General features: G+C 40.3%; 2 protein-coding genes across 8 annotated transcripts in view; one reads left to right on the forward strand and one right to left on the reverse strand.

The window, feature by feature from the left end:
- GPSM2 (G protein signaling modulator 2) overlaps positions 1–20,400 on the reverse strand; it is an 86,745-nt gene that overhangs the window by 59,459 nt on the left and 6,886 nt on the right. The gene's annotated exons all lie outside the window — the stretch shown is intronic.
- The window catches only part of AKNAD1 (AKNA domain containing 1), a 52,649-nt gene continuing 50,876 nt past the window's right edge, over positions 18,628–20,400 (forward strand). Inside the window, exon 1 of one of the 7 annotated variants that reach the window (XM_061410974.1) lies at positions 18,628–19,126. The gene's annotated coding sequence lies outside the window, so the exon portion shown is untranslated. Of the gene's footprint in view, positions 19,127–19,997; positions 20,204–20,400 lie in introns of those variants that run through there. The other 6 variants (XM_061410979.1, XM_061410977.1, XM_061410980.1 and 3 more) reach the window with 6 other exon arrangements.

Raw genomic sequence — 20,400 nt, forward strand, 5'->3', positions numbered from 1 at the left:
AATAACCTCAGATATGTAGATGACACCACCCTTCTGGCAGAAAGTGAAGAGGAACTAAAAAGCCTCTTGATGAAAGTGAAAGAGGAGAGTGAAAAAGTTGGCTTAAAGCTCAACATTCAGAAAATGAAGATCATGGCATCCAGTCCCACCACTTCATGGGAAATAGATGGGGAAACAGTATCAGACTTTATTTTTCTGGGCTCCAAAATCACTACAGATGGTGACTGCAGCCATGAAATTAAAAGACGCTTACTCCTTGGAAGGAAAGTTATGACCAACCTAGATAGCATATTCAAAAGCAGAGACATCACTTTGCCAACAAAGGCCCGTCTAGTCAAGGCTATGGTTTTTCCTGTGGTCACGTATGGATGTGAGAGTTGGACTGTGAAGAAGGCTGAGCGCTGGAGAATTGATGCTTTTGAACTGCGGTTTTGGAGAAGACTCTTGAGAGTCCCTTGGACTGCAAGGAGATCCAGCCAGTCCATTCTGAAGGAGATCAGCCCTGGGATTTCTTTGGAGGGAATGATGCTAAAGCTGCAACTCCAGTACTTTGGTCACCTCATGCGAAGAGTTGACTCATTGGAAAAGACTCTGATGCTGGGAGGGATTGGGGGCAGGAGGAGAAGGGGATGACAGAGGATGAGATGGCTGGATGGCATCACTGACTCGATGGACATGAGTCTGGGTGAATTCTGGGAGTTGGTGATGGACAGGGAGGCCTGGCGTGCTGCAATTCATGAGGTCGCAAAGAGCGACTGATCTGATCTGATCTGATCTGATAGTATATACACACTATTCTTGTACTATACTATTCGTGTATTATTGTTTTACCTTTTCTGGAAATTTGGAATTTTTCAGAATAAAAAATTGGAAGAAAATCACTTTGTAGACTTCCATTTCTGACAGTAATGAAATAGTCTCACTCTCAGACTGAAAGCAACTTAAAATGGTTTTAAATATTTTTTAAAAAAATAGAAAATTTGTTAATAAGCTAGCATGAAAGTAAGGACTGATTACTCAGAAGCCAAAAACTAGTGAGAGATAAGTAGAATGCTGAAACCAAGCTTTGTCTTGGCTAAACCAGATGAATTAGAGTTTTAGTTGTCATGGTCTCATGAGGCATAGAAAGAAGAAACAAAGGCCAGGTTCCTGCCAAGATGAGAAATTTCATAAGAGACTCTACACATAAAGCCAGGATCCCCCAGAAGGTCTCTTCAGCCTTTTTCCAGAAGACTCAAGAGAAAGTTACCTATAAGCAGCCTTAAAGTAGGATGGAGGGGGAAAAACCTCCTCTGAGACTTTTTTAAACCAAAGGCAATAATCTCATCTACCTGAGGTGTCTGAAAAAACTCAAGCACATAATTTACCTTAAAGTGGTTTCAGGTTGGTGGTGCTCTCACAGAGCTGGCAAAGGTAAACCAGGTCACGTTTAGAGAAATCTAAATGCTATAGGCTGAATGTCTGTGTCCCTGCAAAATTCATGTTTAAACCTAATCCTCAGTGTGATGGTATCTGGAGATAAGGCCTCTGGGTGGTAATTAGGTCCTAAGAGTGGGGCCCTTGTGAATGAGAATAGAGCCTTTATAAAGATGACCTCAGGGGACAACCTCACCCCTCTACCATGTGAAACAAAGTGAGGTGATGGCCTTCTATGAATCAGAAAATGTGCCTCACCAGACACCGAGTCTGCCAATGCCTTGATCTTGGGTTACCAGGCTTCAGAACTATGAGGAATAGGTGTTTTATTTATATAATGGTATCTTACTTTATGGTATTTTGTCAACCCAAGTGGACTGTAACACCAGCTTAACCCACATCCCAAACATTTCTACAGAAAAACTTACAAAAGTGAACTCTCAATCAAATCACAAATCATACAAAGAGACATCTTGTACAAGAATTAACAGAAAAGGAAAAAACCCAAAAATAAATAAAAAAATCTCAGATAACAGAATCAAATACATAAAGACTTTAAAACTAGAATTGATTATAGCCATGGATTATAAATAAGTATGTTTAATATGATAAAAGAAAATATAAATAACAAAGTTCTGCAAAAATGAATGGCAAGTTTAAAAAAATCTAGACTTAAAAAAAATTTTTTTAAATCCATAATAATTAGAATTTGACAGGTTTAACAGCAGATTAGACATGCTGAAGAGAATCGGCAAATTGGAACATAGAACTGAACTAGTTTTTTCATATAAAAGAATCACAAAGGATAGAGTAAGAAGATCTAATATATGTCTGATTGAAATTCTATGATGAGAAAAGAAGCAGATAATACTTTCAAGCAGGATTAAAAAAAAAAATTTACACCTACACATGAGATAATGAAAATGCAGAGCATTGAAAACAAAGAAGTAAGCTTAAAACCATCAAGAGAGAAATGACCAATTACCGCCAATGGAACAAAATGAGGCAGACATGTGAATTTGCAACTGCAAAAAAAGTAAACCAGAAGAATATCTTTGACACTATGGTCAGAGAAAATGACTGTCAGTCTCAAATTATTTAACCAGTGGAAGTATCTTTCAAAAATGAGGATTAAATGCCTTTTCAGGTAAACAAAAACTGACTTTGCCATTACAGAGCCTCACTGACTGAAGCTGTATGGGTTCTCTGTCAAGAAGGAAAATGGTCTTAGATGGATAGTTAAGGATGCAGGAAGGAAACGCTGACTATATTAAGTGGTAAATATTAATAAATACATATAAACAACTATTAGTTGATGTCATTTTTCTTTCTCACCTTGTAAACTCAATCAATCATCTATTCAATAACATATAGGTTGAAGTGCCTATTGTGTGGCAAACACTATGCTGGATACTAGGAAATCAGCAGTGGTGCTCTTACTGCACATTTCTAGATGACCCCCTGAAACACAGGCTTCCTTGACTTTTTCCAGTGCCTTGCAGAAGGAAGAGAGCAATGAGTGTGTATAACCTTAAACCTGCTGGGTTTTTGGGATAGATCAAGCTTAGCTTTTTTTTTTTTTTTAAGCTGAAGTTGGATAGCTAGACTTTTCTCTAAGTTATAAATGACACCATTGAATCAACACAAATTTGAATAACTAGGTAGATAACACCTGTTGCTTCCAACAAATCTATCAAAGAATAATAACAGCGCTCCCTTTACTGAAAGAAAGAAAGAACGATGGGTGTGGAGGTTCCTCAGCAAGAATGTAAGCATGGCAGCTCTACCTTTTGGAATAAAACAGAAAAAATTAAGGGGAAGGAGCTTTCTAAAGGAATGCCTAAGAAAAGGGCCATGGGAAAGAGACCTCAAAATGCAGGAGGAAACAGCCTATTAACAGGCTTAATCTTTGATCTGAAATGGAGAGTTAATCAATCAATCATAATAGCTAAGATTGCTGTGCTATGCTAAGTCACTTCAGTCGTGTCCGACTCTGTACAACCCCATAGACGGCAGCCCACTAGGCTTCCCGTGCCTGGGATTCTCCAGGCAAGAACACTGGAGTGGGTTGCCATTTCCTTCTCCAATGCATGAGAGTGAAGAATGAAAGTGAAGTCGCCCAGTCGTGTCCGACTCTTAGCGACCTTGTGGACTGTAGCCCACCAGGCTCCTCCACCCATGGGATTTTCCAGGCAAGAGTACTGGAGTGGGGTGCCATTGTAAGATTAATTGATGCTAAATATGCACCAGGCACAGTTCTAAGCACTTTACATGCTTAAGGATTATACCTGTACCTTGACTGATATAAGGACTAAATGAATTAATACGTGTAAATTGCTTAGGACAATACCTAGTGCATATAAATACTATATACTTTTTGCTATTATTATTGTTTTAGGTAGGACTTATTTTCACAGCAACCCTATGAAGTAGGTACTAATATTAACCCCTTTTACAGAATGTAAGGTTGGCTTCCCTAGAAGCAGATCCTGAGACAGGGATTTAGAGCCATAGGATTTATTGAGACCTCTACAGGAGGAACCTATAAAGAGCAGTGAAAGGGATAGGGAACAGAAAAGAGCTGAGCAAGAATAACTCCAAGGAAATCTTAGCCTTGGTTTGATTCATAGATGGAGGGCTCTAGAGTCTAGAGCATAAACCTCACTTTAGAGAAGGGTGCTGACTTTTTGTTCCCTCTATCGTATGGGCCGAAATGTAACTTCCCCAGGTATGGCAGCTCCCTCTAGTGCAAACTCCACAGAGAGGAGAGCAGCTGTAATCCTTAGGAGCCAGTCTCACAGCAGCTGGGAGATGTTTATTTAGTAAAGGGCCTCTGAATAGGGCCTCTGTATAGCACCCACCACAGCTGGTAAATAGCAGAGCCAGTGTCGTCTCTCCCTATACTGCCTCTTGTGAAGTCAAAAGGAAAATGGTAAATGGAGACATATGTGACTGCCAAAGGGTCAGTACTAAATACTTAGTATTTAAAGAGCTCTTACAATGAATGAAACAACCCAACAGGAAAAAGAAAGGCAACAACCTGATAAAAAGGCAAAGGACAGGGAACAACACTTTACAATGGAAATTCAAAAAACCACAATGAGCCCACAAATGAACTTCAGCTTCACTAGTGTTTCAATAAATGTAAATTAAAACAATGGGACATCTTTTTTGCCTATTATATTGCAGATTTTAAAGGATGATAATACTGTTGGTGAGAGTATGTGAAATTACTCCTTTCATGTGCTGCTGTTGGGGCTAGAAACTGGTATTACCATTGCTGAGGGAGATTCTGTAATACATATAAAAAACCTCTGTACATCTTGACCAAATAATTCCATTTTTATGGTTTTACATAAATGACTGGACAAGTGCCCAAAATAAATGAACCAGATGTTCATTACATTCACCAATCATTTTTAATATGGAAACATTAGACACAACTTACATGTCCAGAGGATTGGTGAAAATAGTTATTAATCCATATAATGGAATATCATGTAGCCATTAAAAATTATGGCTGGTTGGCATAGAAAGATATTCTCAAGGTATTAGATTGAATTCTTTAAAGAGCATGTTATGGACTTCTCGGTGGTGTAGTGGTAAAGAGTCCCCCTGCCAATGTAGGGGACACAGGTTCCATTCCTGGTCCTGGAAGATTCCACATGCCATGGAGCAACTAAGGCCATACTCACAAGTACTGGAGCCTGCGAGCTCCAAGGTCTGCAAGTCACAACGACTAAGCCCATGCATTGCAACCATTGAAGCCCACGTACCTGCAGCCTGTGCTCTATAACAAAAAGAAGCCAGTGAAACGAGAAGCCTGCGCCTCTGCAAAGCAAAGAAGATCTGGTGCTGACAAGAATAAATAAATTAATTAAAATTTTAAAAAGAGCATGTAATAAAACTATAAATATTAATATGTTCTAACATTTTATAATATGCTCATTATTTTTTGGTTACTCTTGTAATAAAATAACTGGTCATATTGTGAATAATAGATAAATGAGCAAACTACTGAAATAATGCACAAATAAAGAAATAAAAATGGCCAATAAGCATATGAAAAATGTGCAACCACACCAGTTATCAAAGTACTTCAAATTAAAACAACACTGAAACTACTTTTTTGACAAAGATTTTTTAATTGTTACTATTTAGTGTTGCAGAGTATATATCAACATATCACTCCCAGGTTGTTGATGAGAATATATGCCTTTTGAAACTAATTTAGTATATATATTAAGAGCATTAACATATTTATACTCTGTCCTAATACTTTCTCACCTAAGAATTATTTCAAGAGGAAATAATTTAAAATACAAGCAAGAATGTTTACCGTTAGGTTATTTTAAAACATTGAAAAACTGGATACAACATAAATGTCTGTCATTAGGGAAATGATTAATTATAGTATAGCTATAGAGTGGATATAACTTTTTAAAAAAGGTATTTATTTCAAAGTTTTTAATAACAGGGAAATATTCTTGGTGTTAAGTGAAAAAAAGCATGTTGCAAAACTGTTTGTATATTATGACCCCAACTATATAAAATATGTGGCTCAGACAGTAAAGAATCTGCCTGCAATGCAGGAGACCTGGATTCGATTCCTGGGTCAGGAAGATCCCTTGGAGAATGAAATGGCAACCCACTCCAGTATTCTTGCCTGGGAAATCCCATGGAGAGAGGTGCTTGGAGGACTGCAGTCCATGGAGTTGCGAAGAGTCTGACACAACTGAGCTACTAACACTCGAAGAAAGAATTTGAAGCATTCTGACTCTACAGTTTTTGCTACTTTCACATTTTTTATTAAAGAGAAACAGGAATATTTTTAAGTTTAAAAATGAAGAAAAATTACTATGGATTTGTATATCCCCTCCATAAGGGCACATCTCTGTCATTTCCTTCTGGTGGCTTTGTATAAAAATTACTTAGATATGAAATGGGATTAATAGCTTAGAAGTGAGGGGATCACAGAGTTTAGAAGTCTGGTGTGGGTGAGGAAATGCATCCTAAGCTGGGATGACCAACCATTTCTGGACTGAGGGAGCCGCAGGATGCCAAACTTTCTCTTAAATCAGGACAGGATTGGTAAAGACAGGTGAGTTTGGCAACCTTTAGGGCTTGTGGAAGAAAGAAGGTAAGTGTAAGAAGTCTGTCTGAGAAAGAGAAGTGGTTCAGGGCTTTAATCAGGAAACAACTGTGGTCTTTTACAGAGTTAATTCCTGGGGTTCTCTAAAGTTGCATTAGATGGTTAGTATCGTAGCATAATAGCAGTTCCGGAGTCTGCCTGTTAGTAAAACAGTCAGGTGCTCTTACTTCACATGGCGTCATGAGTGAAAGAAGTTGCACAATGAAACTTACTTACTACCCTATTATTCCCAAAGGTCACTTAGGAGGGTGGATTGCTTAAAAAGGAAGCGAGACTCTTATGACTCCCCTATTGTCTGACTTCTAAGAGTTTATTTGTCTCTGGGATAGTGTGAGTACTCAGAAGTTCTCCTCTGAAGATAATACCCATGTTTTATAATGCTATTATCAGTTTTAATTATGGGATTGCAAATGTGCCCAGAGGTTCCCTTTGAGAAGGGAATCATGCAAATCTAAATTGTATTCACTTAGAATTCCTTCTACCTTTAATAATAACTAGACCCCACCTCAGACAGGTGTCACTGACACTTTCCAAACAGTCATTTCATTTTGTTGAGTAGGACTTCAGTAGGACCTGGAACTCAGAGTCACAAAGGACTCAGTTAACTTTTAGAGATGCCCTACTTCCCAGTTAGCTCAAATTCCTCCCAAGAAGTTGGGTGTAGTCATCCTACAGATACTTGCCAGCTAGCTTGCTGGGGGGTTGTGCAGAAAAGAGCACATCTTTTAAGAATATTGAATTTAAGAATATTGAGCAACAACTCCACATTCAGTTCAGTTCAGTTCAGTTCAGTCGCTCAGTCGTGTTCGACTCTTTGCAACCCCATGAATCGCAGCACACCAGGCCTCCCTGTCCATCACCAACTCCCGGAGTTCACTCAGACTCACGTCCATCAAGTCAGTGATGCCATCCAGCCATCTCATCCTCTGTCGTCCCCTTCTCCTCCTGCCCCCAATCCCTCCCAGCATCAGAGTCTTTTCCAATGAGCCAACTCTACACATGAGGTGCCAAAGTACTGGAGTTTCAGCTTTAGCATCATTCCCTCCAAAGAAATCCCAGGGCTGATCTCCTTCAGAATGGACTGGCTGGATCTCCTTGCAGTCCAAGGGACTCTCAAGAGTCTTCTCCAACAACACAGTTCAAAAGTATCAATTCTTCAGCACTCAGCCTTCTTCACAGTCCAACTCTCACATCCATACGTGACCACAGGAAAAACCATAGCCTTGACTAGATGAACCTTTGTTGGCAAAGTAATGTCTCTGCTTTAGAATATGCTATCTAGGTTGGTCATAACTTTCCTTCCAAGGAGTAAGCGTCTTTTAATTTCATGGCTGCAGTCACCATCTGCAGTGATTTTGGAGCCCGAAAAATAAAGTCTGACACTGTTTCCACTGTTTCCCCATCTATTTCCCAAGAAGTGATGGGACTGGATGCCATGATCTTAGTTTTCTGAATGTTGAGCTTTAAGCCAACGTTTTCACTCTCCACTTTCTCTTTCATCAAGAGGCTTTTTAGTTCCTCTTCACTTTCTGCCATAAGGGTGGTGTCATCTGCATATCTGAGGTTATTGATTTTCTCCCAGCAATCTTGATTCCAGCTTGTGCTTCTTCCAGTCCAGCATTTCTCATGATGTACTCTGCATAGAAGTTAAATAAGCAGGGTGACAATATACAGCCTTGACAGACTCCTTTTCCTATTTGGAACCAGTCTGTTGTTCCATGTCCAGTTCTAACTGTTGCTTCCTGACCTGCATATAGGTTTCTCAAGAGGCAGGTCAGGTGGTCTGGCATTCCCATCTCTTTCAGAATTTTCCACAGTTTATTGGGATCCACACAGTCAAAGGCTTTGGCATAGTCAATAAAGCAGAAATAGATGTTTTTCTGGAACTCTCTTGCTTTTTCGATGATCCAGCGGATGTTGGCAATTTGATCTCTGGTTCCTCTGCCTTTTCTAAAACCAGCTTGAACATCAGGAAGTTCACGGTTCACGTATTGCTGAAGCCTGGCTTGGAGAATTTTGAATATTACTTTACTAGCAAGTGAGATGACTCCACATTGGTGTCTGTAAATTCCCTTCATTGCTTCTATTCACAGCCAATTACAACTGCCCACCAGCTGCCCAGTAGTTTCATTGTGCAGCTTCTTTCACACATGGCACCATGTGAAGTAAGAGCACTTGACTGATTGCTTTGCCAACTGGCAGCCTCCAGGTCTGCTGTTAGGCTGTAACACTGAACATCAGGCTTTAAGACATTCATGAGTTCTCAGAGTCCCTCGAACTGTTTAGGTGGCTTAGAGATATCTCCACGCTGTCATGCAAGGTATAAAGGCTAACTTTTAAGTCCAACTTTCTCAATTAAATTTCAATATATATATGTCCTTCCACTAGGGAAGAGGAAGAAGGGGAAAGAAGACTGGACAGTCATTGAGCACCTCCCCATGTGTTGGACTCTGAGCAAGCCATTCTCTATACTTACCTCATTTAATCCCCACAAATACCCTTTATCCTCATATTGTGAATGAGAAAACCAAGGTTCCGATCATTTAGAAAAGTTAGTCAAGGTCCTCAACGAGGAGTGAGCTGAGTTTTTTTGTTTTTTGTTTTTAACATGTGTGCTCTTTCCCCTCTTATCAAACAGCCAAATGGGTCTTTCTCCTTCCTTCCCCTCCTCCTCCTCACTCCCCTCCTTTCTTCCACCAATATTTCATAATTGTGATAAATGTCATTAAAGAGATACAAGAGGGAGAGAGTAAAGAGATAAAGTAGGTGATTACATAGTTAATCCCACTAGGGGACTGTAAGTAGAAAAATTATGGGAGACCCTGTAAGTTAATGATTACTCAAGAGAGGCACACACAACCAAGCAGGCTTGCTAAGCAACAAAACAAGGCAGCAGAGGCACAAGACATGCCCCCAAACAATGAAAAGATGGTGGCATGAGAGGCACATCCCGCCCAGTGAGCTCGCTAAGTTAATGATCCCTAGGACATGCCCTCTGAACACATAAAAAACAATTTGTGGACCTAGCTGGACCATGAAGAGACAAGAAAACTCTCCTGCTCAACCTGGAGGAGGAGCTGATAATGGAAGCATGATGTCTACTCAAGAAAGAGTTTTTCTCCCCCTCCCTACTTTTCCTTGGATTGTGAAAAAGACTGCTTTTAAGCCTCACAAGCATCCAATTCTAATAGATCACTTCCTATTGATCACTGAATTTTATCCACACTGAGAACTAAAGGACTACGGTACCAGAGCTCTTGGGAGCCACCGAAACACCACCCAAATGGTTTCACACAGAGTGCTCTGAAGGCTCATATCACGTGAACCAGAACTACTACAGGACATGAGGGAAGGTTCTGGAGGAAGAGGAATGCTAAGAGACCAGTAAGAAATATGCAGGTAGAAAAACCTACTGAATAGCACAGGGAACACTGATCAATATTCTGTAATAATCTAAATGGGGAAAGAATTTGAATGTATATGTATAACTGAGTCTCTTTGCTGTATACCTGAAAGTAACATACATTGTTAATCAACTATGCTCCAGTACTGAATAAAGATTCGAAAGAGGGAAGGTGGGACCGACACTTTTTAAGTAGAGTGAACAGCACGAAGGGAAGTCCCCAAGGTGGAAAGGAGGCGGGGCTGTTGGAGGAGCAGAAGAAATGACGTGCAGGGGGTACGAGGGCAGAGTGGAGCTCAGCAGTCTTCGAGGCAGACCGGGGCCAAGGAAAGTGAGTGCTTGAAGCTGGGGGAGAGGATCCTGTCCTTCACTGAATCATTTCACTCTGACCCGAAGCACTAAGGAAGAGGAGTATTTTCAGTCTTCAATAAAACACTTTTTTACCTTTGGAGTAGTGTTTCTTAACGAAGGCCCTATCGGTACTGGATGTGACTGATCTAGGTACAAGACTGCTCTGTCCCTTTCTTTCAGACTGGTCTCCAGGTAATAAGGGCTTCCCTGGTGGCTCAGACGGTAAAGCGTCTGCCAGTACTGTGGGAGACCCGGTTTTGATCCCTGGGTTGGGAAAGATCCCCTGGAGAAGGAAATGACAACCCACTCCAGTACTCTTGCCTGGAAAATTCCATGGACGGAGGAGCCTGGTAGGCTACAGTCCATGGGGTTGCAAAGAGTCGGACACGACTGAGCGACTTCACTTTTCCAGATAATAAATGCCAGCAGCAACTTCTTCCCCCCTAGCCCAGGCACTATGATGACCCAAAATACCCCACACATTTCTGAAACCTCCTGAGTGGTTCTGCCTCTCACTGAGAAAATTTTTCTCTAATTTGGGCTGCAAGAATCATTGCCATCAACTTTATGACTTCTTTATCCTTTCCTCTCTCAACATTCAAACTCCTCTTCTGCTAGATGTCCTTTCTACAGACATTCTAATGGTGCTGATGTTTGTCTCTATGACATATTGGGAGTGTTTTTTTAAAAAGTTATTTATTTATTTGGCTCTGCCAGGTCTTAGTTGCAGCATGTGGGATCTTTAGTTGTGGCATGCAGAACCCTTAGTTCCCTGACCAAGGACGGAATCCAGGCCCCCTGCATTGCAAGTATGGAATCTTAGCCACTGAATCACAGGGGAAGTCTCCTGGGGGCATTTTAATTTCATGTAGTAACTGTGGAGTCTGTTATATATCAAGGTTGGGAGTACAGATAGGGTAGTGACAGAGAAAGCTTACACAAGGGACAGAGGAGACAGAGGAGGAAGTGATGACCTCTCCTGGCCCATGAGGCCAGGGAGGATGAACATTTTACAGGTTGAGGAGGCAGCAGCACATTTTATGGAGACATAATATACCCAGTGAGCTTGGCAGCTGTAAAGAGCTTGGCATTGTTGAAGCATGAATTTCAAGTTGAGGTGTGGCAGGAAGACCGGTTGGAGAGAGGGGCAGCCACCGTTCACTAAGGGCCTCACATGTCATGATTAGGAGCTGAGAGAACATGCAAAATAAATTCCTAAATGTGGTATACTTACAAATTTTCAATCATCCTGAAATGACATCTGAATGAGATGTTTACGTTTTCTAGGGACTTCCCTGCCAGACTCCACACTTCCAATTCGGGGAATACAGGTTCAATCCCCAGTTGGGGACATAAGATTCCACATGCCACACATCGTGACCAAAAAATAATAAAAAATAAAAAATAAAATACAGCTTCCAGAAAATCTGTTCATTCATTCATTCACTCATTAAACTTTTTAAAAAAACTTTCTAAAGAGCTATATAGATAAGGTCATGTCAGTGTGACACAGTTTCTCTCTGACTCTATAACCTCATTTATGAAGTTCCTGTGTGCCTTGGTAGATTTTAAAGTTTCTTTTCATGAATTTTTTAAACAGCTTTATTGAGGTATAGCTGACAATAAACAGCACACACTTTGAGTGCACAGTTTGTTAATTTCATGTTTATATGACATACCTATACATTTACGAAACTATCAATACAGTCATCATATTCATCCATAAAAATTTCCTCATGCTCCTTGGAAATCCCTCCCCCAACCTCCATCTCAAACCCAGGCAACCACTGATATGCTTTCTGTCACCACAGATTAGTCTGCTCTCTGTAGAGTTTTATATAAATATGTACTCTTTTTTTAAATTTTGGTTTGGTGCTGGTGCTCAGATGCTCAGTCATGTCAGACTCTTTGCAACCCCATGGACTGTAGCCTACCAGGCTCCTCTGTCCACAGGGATTCTCCAGGCAAGAATACTGGAATGGGTTGCCATGCCCTCCTCTAGGGGATCTTCCCAGCCCAGGGATTGAACCTGAGTCTTTTACATCTCCTGCATTGGCAGAGGGATTCTTTACTACTAATGTCACTTGTGAAGCCCTGCTTCTTTCAAATAGCATAATTATTTTGAGATTCATCCATGTGATTTCATGTATCAATAGTTATCATTTTTTATTTTTTTAAAACACTTTCCACTTTGAGCTATGCCCCCCTACAGTACTTACTGTATCTCCACAAATTTGCTCCATGGGATAACAAATCTGCTTCACATTAGGAGGTGCTCTGGGGATAATAATCCCCCCTGGAACTATGAGATACTGCTTGAGGAAGAGATGATGATGCATAGACCCTAGTTTTCTAAGAATTCTCCCAAATATAAGAGTGCTATAATAAACAAAATAATGGAACCAAAATATGTCCACATTCTTGTGCCTAGAACCTTGAAAATACTACTTTACATGTCAAAAGGGATTTTATAAATGTGATTAAGATAGGGCTTTTGAGGTGAGAAGACTATCTTGGGTTATCTGAGTGGGGTCCTTTTGTAATCACGGGGGTCCTTGTAAGGGAAGAGGGAGGCAGGAGGAACAGAGTCAAAAAGAGACTGAAGATGTTGTTTGATGTTGTTGAAGATGTTGTTTGAAGATGATGTTTGATGTTGGCTTTGAAGATGGAGGAAGGGGTCACAGGCCAAGGAATGTAGATAGCCTTAAGAAGCCGGGAAAGGCAATGGAATGGATTCCCCCCTAGAGCCTGTAGAAGGAATACAGCCTGCTGACCTTGATTTTAGCCCAGAGAAACCTATTCTTGGACTTCTGTCCTCTAGAATCAAAAGATAAGAAATTTTTGTTGCTTTAAACCACTGCATTTGTGAAAATTTGTTATAGCAGCAATAGGAAACTGATACAAATACCAATCCTATTTTAAAAAACCCCCAGTCTCTCTGTAACAACCTAGAGGGTGGGGGAAAGGGTGGGACGTAGGGTTCAAGAGGGAGGGGACTATATACGCCTATGGTTAATTCATGTTAAAAAAATTTTTTTTAATGCTGAATCTGACCACTTCTCTTTTCTCTTCCATTTTGTGACACGTGGTCTAATAGGAGTGGAAGCAGGTTGGATTTGGAATCAGACTGACATATCACAGCTGCTCCTCTGAGCTTATTTCCGCATCCTAAAGGAGGGGAGATGCAGTATTCATCTTTGGGGGGCATAGAAAGAATTGATGAGATGATATACACAAATGATATTTCACATGCTAGTAAGGTTATGCTCAAAATCCTTCAAGCTAGGCTTCAACAACACGTGAACTGAGAACTTCCAGATGTTTAAGTTGAGTTGGGGCAGAGGAACCAGAGATCAACTGCCAACATCCGTTGGATCATAGAAAAAGCAAGAGAATTCCAGAAAAATATCTACTTCTGCTTTATTTACTAAACTAAAGCCTTTGTGTGGATCACAACAAATTGTGGAAAATTCTTCAAGAAATGGGAATACCAGACCACCTTATCTGTCTTGTGACAAACTTGTATGTGGGTCAAGAAGCAGCATTTAGAACCGGATGTAGAACAACTAACTGGTTCAAAATTGGGAAAGAAGTACGACAAGGCTGTATATTGTCACCCTGCTTATTTAACTTACATGCAGAGTATACCATGGGAAATTCTTGGCTGGATGAATCACAAGCTAGAATCAAGATTGCCAGGAGATATATCAATAACCTCAGATACAAGTGAAGAGGAATTAAAGAGCCTCTTGATAAAAGTGAAAGAGGAGAACGATAAAGCTGGCTTAAAACTCAACATTAAAAAAACTAAGATCATGGCATCTAGTCCCATTACTTCATGCAAATAGAGGGGAAAAAGTGGAAGCAGTGACAGATTTTATTTTGGGGGGCTCCAAAATCACTGCGGATGGTGACTGCAGCCATGAAATTAAAAGACGCTTGCTTCTTGGAAGGAAAGCTATGACCAACCTAGATAGCATATTAAAAAGCAGAGACATCACTTTGCCAACAAAGATCTGTCTAGTCAAAGCTCTGGTTTTCCCAGCAGTCATGTATGGATGTGAGAGTTGTACCATAAAGAAGGCTAAGCACTGAAGAATTGATGCTTTCAAGTTATGGTGCTGGAGAAGACTCTTGAAAGTCCCTTGGACTGCAAGGAGATCAAAATAGTCAGTCCTGAAGGCAATCAACCCTGAATATTCATTGGAGGGACTGATGCTAAAGCTGAAGTTCCAGTACTTCAGCCACCTGACGTGAAGAGCTGACTCATTGTAAAAGACCCTGAAGCTGGAAAAGATTGAAGGCAAAAGAAGGGACCTGCAGAGGGTATGGCTAAGTAGCATCACCAACTCAGTGGACATGAATTTGAGAAAACCCCGGAAGACAGTGAATGATGGGGGAGGCTGGCGTGCTGCATCCATAGGGTCTCAGAGAGACATGACTTAGCAACTGAACAGCAACATACAGAAAGGGCCCAGCACACAGTACACCCTCAATAAATAGTCTTTTTCTTTACTTCCCACCGAACTTGATTGAAGAAACTCAATTTTCTTGCTAATGATGTGCTGTGAATTTTGGCTAAACTGCTTCTTCTCCTTCAACCTATTCCATGAGGGTAAAGGAAGATACCTGTTAAATCTCCAAGAGTGTTTATGAAGTCTCTTAGAGTTTGTAATGTGGCTAGATACTCTTGATTAAAAAGTATTATTTAGATGCAAAGTTCTGATATCTTTTGAGTAGGTAATTATTTCCTGTCCTAAATTGTTCAGCGCTATACTAAAGTTCCATTTCTGAGATAATGATGTTGCTTGAGAGGGTGACAAGATACGTCACCTGAGTGTTGTGAGTCTTAATTAATTAACATTTTTCACTTTTCAAGCCTACACAAGCTTATCATAAAAAGCTAAATGTTGAGCATTATTTACTTTGTATATGGTGTCACTTCCAGTATTTTAATATAGCAACTAAAACTGCCCAATACAGGCTGGCATTTTAGCATTGGATTAGGCAATATTTACTTTACTTGGGGGAAGTCTAATTGAGAACTATTTAAAGAGCTTTGTGAGCTTCCCTGGTGTTCCGTGGTTAAGAATCTGCCTGCCAATGCATGGGACAAGGGTTCTATTCCTGGTGCAGGAAGATCCCACAAGCCTTGGTAAAACTGAGCCCGTGAGCCACAACCTCCGCACCAGGGTTCTAAAGCCTGTGCTCCACAACGAGAGCAGCCACTGTAATGAGAAGCCATGCACTCCACCTGGAGAGTAGCCCCCGCTCCTGGCAACCAGAAAAAGCCCTCATGCAGCACAGCCAAAAATAAATATTTTTTGAAAATAAAAGCTTTGTGCTTTTAATCAGTATAAGAAAAAGGTAAGGGAAATAGTGCTATTATTTTTCTACAAGGGTTTAGTTTTTAACAGATTTAAATGTCAAATTCTTATCTCTTAGATAACGCAATACAGATCGGTTTAAAAAGCTAAAATTTTGAAGTACTGAAAGAGATATTTATGTAACAATAAACAATATTTTTCAGCTAGCCTTTATCAGACATTACGTGCCACACAGTGTTCTGAACCCTGTGCATGCTTGAAAGCTAAACTAAGCACAATCCAGCCCCAACGTACTACAGTGAGTTAGAGAGCCTTGCTATCTGGATGGATTTCCAGGTATATAACTGGTTCATCAGGATGGGTGTGAGGGTGGAGGAGGATTTGTACAGCTAAGGACTTTGTTCCATAGTAATGGCTACCTTTTGGGGGACATACTACATGACAGACACTGGACAAAGCAAACACATTATCTTATTTTGTTCTTACATTAATCCTTTGAGGTAGAGTTGTCATCACCATTTTACAAAATGGGAAAATAAGATTCAGAGAAGTCAATTGTCCAAAATTGTGAGTATAGAGAGTGGCAGATCTAAGATTCAAACTCAAATCCTGCTGTCCCCAGAAGTGTCTGTGTGAGGTATAGACACTTATCCTGCTGCTGCTGCTGCTGCTGCTGCTAAGTCGCTTCAGTCGAGTCTGACTCTGTGCGACCCCAGAGATGGCAGCCCACCAGGCTCCCCTGTCCCTGGGATTCTCCAGGCAAGAACACTGGAGTGGGTTGCCATTTCCTTCTCCAATGCATGAAAGTGGAAAGTGAAAGTGAAGTCGCTCAGTCATGTCCGACTTTTCGCAATCCCATGGACTGCAGCCCACCAGGCTCCTCCGTCCATGGGATTTTCCAGGCAAGAGTTCTGGAGTGGGGTGCCATTGCCTTCTCTGACACCTATCCTAAGTACTCAGAAATGTTCTGTGACTACAAGTATGTTTAAACCACAGAACAACAGGCTCCAGTCAGGGTGATCACTTTTTATCTGTTTAGATAATCATGTTTTCCTCATTTTCAATGCCAGGTATATTTCATTTTCTGTGAATTCATATCCTTTGCTCTTTGGGGTCATTTCCTTATTGATTCAAATGATCTTTATTATAAAATATGTGGAAATATAAGAAAGCATAACCAAGGAGTCATGATGAATTCCTCCTTCACCTTCAACTACCTTCATAAGCATGGTGCTGGGTTCTGTTGATTTTTCCTCCCAAATATGTCTTGTGTCTTGAAAACATCCATTTCTTTCATCTTCACTTTCATCACCCACTCTAGGTCCTTTCAGCTTCTCCAACACACAGAGTTTTTTTCACCTTCTAGTCTTTGGGTACATTTCCCCTGTGCCCAGAACACTCTGCCCCAGCTCTCTGCATGGCTGCTTTTGCATCCTTCAAGGCTCCATTTTGAAAAGTATGTTCTCAGAGAGTTCTTCCCTGCCTGTCTTATCTCAGGAAAGTTTTCCTTTCTTACATTCTTTTCCTATCTTTCAGAGTACTTATCACCATTTATAACACAAAATAGTCTAAATCTTTTGCATGCAATTAATGAATTAATATTTGTAAAGTGCTTAGAGCAGTGTAAGGCACATAAGTACTATGTAAGTGATGATTTAAAAAAAAAAAAAAACTCCCACAATCCTCACAACCCTACTTGTGCTATTAATGTCACCTTTTTACAGAGGACAAACAGGAACAGAGAAGTTAAGCAACTTGTCCAAAGCTGCACAGCTAATAAGTAACAGAGTCTAGCTACAAGCTCAGTCAGGGACCAAAATCTACGTATCCAACCAGTTTTTACATTTCCTTTTCAGTCCAGGACCTAGAATAGTTCGTTGCACCTACTAGGTACTTTCAATAAATATCTGTTTAATAAATGAAGGGCTTCCCTGGTGGCTCAGATGGTAAAGAATCTGTCTGCAATGAGGAAGACCTGGGTTCAGTTGGGAAGATCCCCTAGAGAAGGATTGAAGGACCTGCTCTATTAAGAAAATAAAATTTACCTGTAATCCTACCACATAGAGATTTTGGTATTCATACTTTAGATTTTTTTTAAATGTAAGGTTATACTTTTCATCAAAATCATAACTTTCAGAAATTATTTTGATAATTTAGATTATCAAAGCATCATAGATCAAGCATCAGTACATAATGTATTTGACATTTTATTCTTCAAAACATTTATAATTTCAAGTGAATTTTCTTCCTTTAGAAAGTAGGTGGAAGGTGGGGAAAAAAAGGCTACGTCTTTAAACAAATGATAAAGAATTTTCTTAAAATATTCTGGCCCTTCTTTATCTCTAGGTAGAAGTTGCCAAACTACAGCTAGAAAGTCTAGGGAAAGCATGAGATATTTTAAAAAATATTATACTTCTTTAAATCAAGTATGTTTTAAAATTTGTCATGCGAATTATCTTTAGAAAATCAACTGGCAAGAGTTTTCTAAATATTCTGAAAGCACAGCAAAGGTCCATTGTTTACAAATCAACAACAGTCTATGATGGTTACATGGCTATGTCAATGGGAAAATTAGATAAAAAGACAGCGGTCACCCATAATGGGCAAGAAAAACAAGCAAAGGCTACTGGTAAACACCAACGGGAAGCTTCTGCAGATACTGGTTTGCTCAGTTTCAAAGGATTTTTTTTTGTTCTTTTAAAATAGTTTCAGGATACATAACTTGTAGCAGCTGGTCATCAAATTCACATACACTCATGGAAGGCCCACACCACTAAGGCTGACTATGAATAATACATCGGCTCTCAGGGGAGGACTGGGTTGGTCTGCCGCTCCTTTGCAGTGTTCTCCTTCTGCCATTTGACAATAGCAAGATGAAGCCAGACACCATGCGGGATGGTGTGTGGTTACAGCCACAGACACTGCATTCATGAGCACTCCACGTTTCTGAGATAGAGTTAGTGGATAAGGACTACCAGAGCATAATCCAATGCAGTCACAGCAGTGGGAGCCTTGTATCACATCACCTTTGAAAATATTTTAATCTAGAAACACCATACATTGGATACAAAATCCATGACTACCTGACCTATCCCAGGCGTGGCCTGGGATATACTATTCCGAGATATCTCCTATTTGCTTTGGGTAAATAGAAATCTTGAGCTAGGAATAGAGAAAGTTTGAAAATTAAAACAGAGTCTAAGTATTTTTGAATGCTTTTAAAAGACAACAAAAAATGACAAGCTTAGATCACATCAGAGGCTCCTCATGTAGTCTTCAAAGCTGATTTCTTACAGTCAAAGGGACCCAGACGCAGCATGATTTTGAAGCTCAGACTTTGTTCTATTATTCAGTTGCAGCCAACTTTCAACTATTGAAGAAAGAAGAAAGATGATTTAGAATAACAGGATTGCTTGTCTGTATTGCAAGATCCTTCAAGCAGCTCCCTACTTGATGTCTAGAGATCCCAGGATGGAGGTGAGTTTCTTTTGCTTCTGCTGTCATCTTATCACTTCGTGTTGACTGCAACATGTGTTGTTTGAAGACTTAGAGAGTATTGATTTATGGGTTCAAAGTATCGTTGGATCTTGTACTTAAAGCTCCTAACTGTAATTTAGGCACATTCTTAACAACACACATATAGAGAAGTAAGAAGATTTTGGATTATTGCATCATTGCCTCCAACACTCAGCTCCTATTTTCATTCCAGTCAGTAGGGTGGATCTTGGAAGAGTGGGGTTGAGGATTTGAGTGGTAAGTTCCTTAGTGGAAGGAGGCAGGGAAGTGTTGGTGGCGAGAATGCCTATTTTTCCTCTGCCTCTGGGCCAGATACACCCTGATAGAGGCTAGCAGAGGTCTAAACACAGAGGGTAATGGGGACAAGGTTAAGAGATTGACACAGCCGCATGGCCCCACAGTTTTTCTTCAAAGGTGAAAACAGTCCTCTGATATATAACATCATGTGTAACATCTGTATTACCACTAAATGGGTCTGGTAAATAGAACAAACATCACCTACCAGCCAGAAACGATTCCCTGACCTTCTTTGGACTCCATTACTAAGGAGTCTTGGTTTTTCCATCTATAGACATTCTTAGTTGATTTCATTAGATTAACAGTCATCCCAGCCATGGCTATCTTCTCTTAAACTAGAGATATTAGTGAGGTCAGGCCAGAACTTGGGCACCAAATTCAGACTTCATAATAAAGTAAACCACGCAGGGAATAGATGTCAGCATGGTGAGCACTTTGCTGTTCATCCCTATTAGGGGATGACTGAGCTGTTTCCTCAGGGCCAGGTGAGGTGCTGGCTGCGTTTACTCAAAGTGTTCACTCGGAGGGTGATTTGTGAGCTATTGCTGAGCACATAATGGTTAGGATAGCTGCAAAAGCAGCCATGGCCCCACACAGGTTCACCTGAATTCAGTAAATCAAATTGGGTTCTAGAGAAATGTTCTGTTGGATTCTGATCAGAAACTCTTGGATATGCCTTTGGATTTCAAGACAGAGCTGAATACTGATATGGGAAGATGGTCCACTTCCTCTGAGCTACCTGTAAGGGGCCCTTTACAATTCTAAAGATATAGCTTGTCCTTTGGCAGAAAAACATCCTTTTAAAATCTTGCAAGCAGACACAAAAATAATGGTAGTAATTACAGAAGCTGCTTTCCTGTGTGTAATGGGAGAGTTTCTCAGGCCTCTAGCTTCTCTTGGTGGTTGCTCTTCATTTTCCTTAAGAGTCATAGCAAAAA

This window comes from Bos javanicus, chromosome 3 (genome assembly GCF_032452875.1).
Source record: "Bos javanicus breed banteng chromosome 3, ARS-OSU_banteng_1.0, whole genome shotgun sequence".
In the NCBI taxonomy this organism is placed as follows: Eukaryota; Metazoa; Chordata; class Mammalia; order Artiodactyla; family Bovidae; genus Bos; species Bos javanicus.